Raw genomic sequence first — 5,578 nt, 5'->3', positions numbered from 1 at the left:
TACAACACCTCGTTTTTTTAATATGAGGCGCACACTGAATTGCATTGTTATTTCTTACATCAAGTATCTAAGCCACATATTGTACTGAAATATATACATATGTATACTAAATCAAATTTAATTATGTTCTATTTAATTTGAATTTATTTATTCGTTAATTTACTATTTCTTAAATCAACACAAGATTAGTTTTGTGTCATCTGTAGATTTTCTACTTTGCAGAATCCAACTTATTATTAGTGTTCTGGATCCTGATTAGATGAACACGAAATAGCTGTTGTTAAACTACAAACAATTATCTACTCTTACAAATGCTTAATACTTCAATAGTCAGGGCTGGTTTTACCATGATGGAGGGCCCTTGTCATTATTTTTTAAATTTTAATTCAACTTCGAAGTTTTGTTTTTATAGAAAAGAAATTTCGAATCCTTTCTTTTCTAGAAAATAATTTTTAATTTTCGTTTTATTTTTTGGGAAATTAAAAGATGGGCCATTTTTCATGTTTTTTTTTTCAAATGACTTTATTAAAGAAAAAATTACTTAATTTATGCAATATATACTCTTTTCGGGTCACATTTTTTTATAATGAAGTGGAGAACGGGGCAATATAACCAAATTCCCTATAAAATTGGCCCCGTCCATAGTTGGGATAAATCCGCTAATTTTAAATAACTTCTTACTTTTTTTTTCTTTTTTTGGAGAAAAGGTTGATATATACAATAAAGATTGTGTCGAGTAAAATTAAATTCTATTTTTAAGGAAAACAATTACGGTTTAGTAATTAGAAAAGGAAAAAGTTTGGTGCATGTCTTTCATTCATTTTTCAATAGATAGTCGAGGTGTTATCATCTCCCTCTGAAAGAAGAATTATCGCCTGTCTTTGGTGCAAGTTGTTTTAAAAAAAATGCATAATAAAATAGACATATATATGAGTTCAAAAATAATATTGTAAAGCATTTTTCAATGTTCGAGGTTTTCCTCTTTATATCTTTATATTTTAAGGAAGTCTCGCTACACGCTCTCTCCCAAAATCTTATCCCTAAGTATAACACAAAATTATTTTAGATCCTTTAAAGTAATTAGAACACTAATGCCAAAATCCTATTATATAGTGCAGACTGTAAAAATTAACAACGTAGGCGTATTTTTATATACTTGCATACATATACTAGTATTTTAACTTTAAAAAAAAAACTTTTTCGTGAATAGGATTTTTTATTTTGCAGATTTAATTTCTTTTTATGCAACTAAGTTTATCTAATCTACATAAAAATCAAATTTCCTGTTTAAAAGAATGAAGTTATTTGAAATTTTAATTTACAATATTTATGAACTTATTTTTAAACTATGTATGTATATTGTATAGAATGATATATATTTAAACATATTTTGTAATTGAATGAAAATTTATCAGATCCTCACAATGAAAAAAAAAAATGTTTCATCAAACTCAACTTTACATTACAATTCTTTAAAATAAAACAGATCTACGAATCTCCTCTCCTGGAAAATAGGAAATAAGTTTGTGAGTGTAAGCATGAATGAATTCTGCTAATTTAGCAGATTAATTTAGGTTAAGTAAAAAGTTATAAGCATTTTTCTCATAATATCTTCAGGAAGGTATATTTCACGATTAATACATTGCATAAACAAGAAGCTTAAAGGTTAAGCGTACCTTAAAAAAATTTCATTTACAGTTTTGTGTTTGGTGAAGTCAGTAAAAAAAAAAAAAAGAAAATTTGATACATTCTTCAGTATCACTATGAACAAGGTGAAAAGGCGAAGCTGGTGGCCATAAAATTTATTGCTGCTTATGGACCGAACGTTGTATCGAATGCAAGAGAAAAACTGTTGTTCTAACGATTCCGTTTTGGTAATATAGACGTCGAAGAGGATGCACGATCTGGTAGGCCAATCATCGAAAATGTCGATAAAATAATAAAAATTGTCAAGTTGGACCTTTAGGTGAGCTCTTATTCGAATGCCCAGGTACCGTTTGGAACCATTTACATAAGGCTGGTCTTAAGAAAAAGCTCGATGTATTGGTGCCACACGAATTGACGCAAAATAACTTTTGTATCGAAAAGATGTTTGCGACTCTTTGCTGAAACATAAAGAAATGGATCAATTTTTGAAACGTATTGTGAGTGACGATGAAAAATGGGTCACATACGAGAACCTGCTCGTGTTTGGTGTGATGGAAAAGGAATCATCTGCTATAAGCTGCTCCATCGAGCAAATTCTCAATTTGTACTTATACTATCAACAACTGTCCAGATTGAAGAAAGGCGATCAACCAGAATTGGCAAATAGAAAAAGTGTTGTATTCCATCAAGACAATGTTTGACCACAAACATCTTTAACGACGCGCCAGAAGCTCCGAGTGCTTGTATGGGAGGTTTTATCTCACCCGGCGTATAGTCCACACTTGGCATCGAGCAATTATCATATTTCAAAGCATTTGCAAAATTTTCTTGATGGTACAAAACTGGCCTCAAGAAAGGCTTGTGAAAATGAGCTTGTATAATATTTTAACAATAGAGACGAAGGTTTTTTCAATCGAGGAATTATGAAATTGCCTTCAAAATGGACAAAAGTTATCCAACAAAAAATGAAATATTTGATCTAAATCGAATAATCCTAACTGTTAATTTTTATTGCCAAAATAAAGCAAAAAACACTCAGAACTTTTTACTTCACTTATTATATGTGCTTCAATTTTTGTATGTGCGGGTACTGATACATTTATAACGTTACTCTACAAAATAGCTATACATATTGCTTTTGTTACTTGCTGAATCATTACATCGTAAAAATATTGACCCACTAATGACATAACTTGACTTTTTACGACAAACTTATGCAAACTGATATTATTCTTATTCTCCGAAGTCTAAATTAACTAAATATACTATTTATTTTAATTTCATGCCAAATTCAGGATATCATGTTCTTGTTTTCATTATGACTTTCCTGAGCATTGAAAGTAGTAGCAAATGAAAGGTAATCTATTTTTTTAAATATGGTAGTAATCCTTGGTAAAATTTTAACTAATTTGCAAGATTTTAAAAAAACGTCAACAATAAAGCTACTGGCACTTGAGGGATGCATAATGTAAGTTCAAACCAAAGAAACTAGTATATTTATTTAGTTTAGAATTTATACCTTGCAAAATGGTAATAATATCTGTTTAAAAATGATTGATGAAAAATATATGTAGATTTTAAAGATGTCTAATATATTATTCTAGCGGGAGTATCTGACATTCCGAAGTTATTAGGCGTCAATGGAAAGATATATTTGTAGAAGTTTGACTTGTTTAGATGATATTAAATATTCATCATTGTACCTTGTATTTTTTTTCCTTTTAATTTTCGTATAAAGGAATGATCATTTCTACTGAGTTAAAATAAAGATATTTAAATATTAACATTGGTGACCCCAACGTGATATCATGCCTCCCAAAAATCTCATTCTGATGGTCAAGACCATGCGGACAATGTTCCTCAGATCAAAAAATAGTACGTAGCGGAAGAGGTCAGCAACTTAACTCTTGTCGTAGCAGAACTACGTCTTCCAAAATTCTCGTCAATGGATCCGGAAAATTGGTTTCGAAGAATTGAGCTGGATTTTTTGATGAGGAAGATCAATGAAGATCAGACCAAATAATGTTTTAATGACTTCAAAATTACCTGGTGAAGTTTTTAGATCTATTCCTATTAAAAAAAAGGACCTTCAGATAGAATTTAAAAAAATTCTGATATGCTGTGCGATTTATCTTATGGATTTTCCCCTAGGGAAGTTATAGATGAAGTTGAGTGTCTACTTAATGAGGAATACATCCATGATTTGCGTCATCATTTACTACGGGAGGACCTCATCAGAAATGTGTCTATAAACCAACAAGGGTACTTCAGAGCACAGTCCCATTCTGTTGAAGAGTTTAAGCAAATATGTGTGTCAGCCAAAGAACTTAGCAATTCACATATTTCCGCTGTTGAAGACTCGTCCGCTTACTAAATTTACTAAACCTAAAGAGAAAAAAGATATCTGCTATTATCATTGGAATTAATTACATTGCAGGAACCCTACTTGCAGGTTTTGGCAATACTGACGCATTCCGTGTGGCTGTGTCATCTCCAGAATTGCGTCAAAGAATCGTGCATTCTGTACACAAAGGTCAATCATCCGGGATTCAAAGAAACGTTAAGGAGGGTGTCACTTTTTTATGTTTGACCTAATTTGCGAGCAACGTCAGAAACTTCACTAGAGAGTGTTTAGCGTGTCAGAAAACCAAACCTTTCAGGGCATCAAAACTAACGTCGTCTTTCGATCCTCCATCTGAAAGACTTTCCTTTATTCACGTAGACATAATCCAAGACAATAATCAATAATTTTTTGAGTGGTTGGCTTTCGAGGTTTGGAGTTCCAGAAACCATTGTGTCTGACCGAGAAACGTAGTTCTCAAGTTCATTATGGATGGGTGTTTTGCAGGACACTTAGAATTGCAAGCAAGAACACACATCTAGAGTCCAACGGACTCATTGAACGTTTCCACAGATAATTTAAGACCGGGCTAGAAGGACGAATGCTGCAAGAAAAAGAAGACTGGATCAATGTACTACCTGTAGTTTTATGGGGATTGAGGAACTCAGTACCAATAGACTCGGTTATAAGTGAGTAGTGTAGGAGTTCGACTTGTTTAGATGATATTAAATAGTCATCATAGTCCCTTGTATTCTTTTTTCCTTTTTATTTTCGTATAAAGGAATGATCATTTTTACTGGGTTAAGATAAAGATATTTAAATATATATTTAGCCAAGGAGTGCTTTTGTATTTAGAGCACAACCTGACTGAGGTTTTTGCTACACACGCTCGTTGCTAACCCTCATCTAAAGCCATATTTTATATAATGGTTTCTTTTCCTTTTTTAATATTAGACGCTCGTTGTTAAAAATGAGTTCTCAATTCATATTTTATACAGTACATAGAGTTGCGTTAAATTTGAGTTTACTTAAACAAAATCAGAATCAGAAAAATGAATCAAAAGGTTTACGTTCATAACATTAACAACGAAAATAATCAGAGAATGTCTATCCCTTTTTTAAAGATCCTACTCTACGAAGACCCATCGATCAAAGTGTTCGAACGCCATCACTCAATGAATTTGGTAAATTCTACCCTCCACAGAAACTTACGTAGTTTAGACAAAATCCGACAAGAGTCTCAGTTGCTCCTGCTAGACTGCTCCATTTGATTTTAAAGACTATTTTTGTGAGTAATGACGTAATTTATCTTGTAATGTTTCTTATATGAAAATTTTACTGAAATTAACCTGGCTGAAAAGAAATTAGCTCAAATAAATCCTCGCTCAAATGAATGCTACTAAGACGACATTCGCTGAAAATAACCCTGCTCAAAGGAATGCACGCCGATTTTTTGTATTATAAAGTTAGGTTATATCTAAGAATTTAATAATGATAATTGCCTGAGCTATAATCGGGATACAGCTATATCCTTATCATTATAACAGGCTACACAGTATTTAATAAGCATTATGCTAATATGTTCGAAAC

General features: G+C 31.8%; 1 long non-coding RNA gene across 1 annotated transcript; it reads right to left on the bottom strand.

The window, feature by feature from the left end:
* Positions 1 to 1,596: 1,596 nt before the first annotated feature.
* On the bottom strand, positions 1,597 to 4,611 carry LOC121118589 (uncharacterized). The gene is made up of 3 exons (XR_011780456.1): positions 4,301 to 4,611; positions 4,094 to 4,238; positions 1,597 to 4,032 (listed from the first exon to the last, which is right to left on the bottom strand). It is a non-coding gene; the product is annotated as an uncharacterized lncRNA (long non-coding RNA).
* Positions 4,612 to 5,578: the final 967 nt, after the last annotated feature.

The sequence above is a fragment of the Lepeophtheirus salmonis genome, chromosome 5 (genome assembly GCF_016086655.4).
Source record: "Lepeophtheirus salmonis chromosome 5, UVic_Lsal_1.4, whole genome shotgun sequence".
Classification (NCBI taxonomy): Eukaryota; Metazoa; Arthropoda; class Copepoda; order Siphonostomatoida; family Caligidae; genus Lepeophtheirus; species Lepeophtheirus salmonis.
This window is presented reverse-complemented; position numbering and strand designations above follow the sequence as displayed.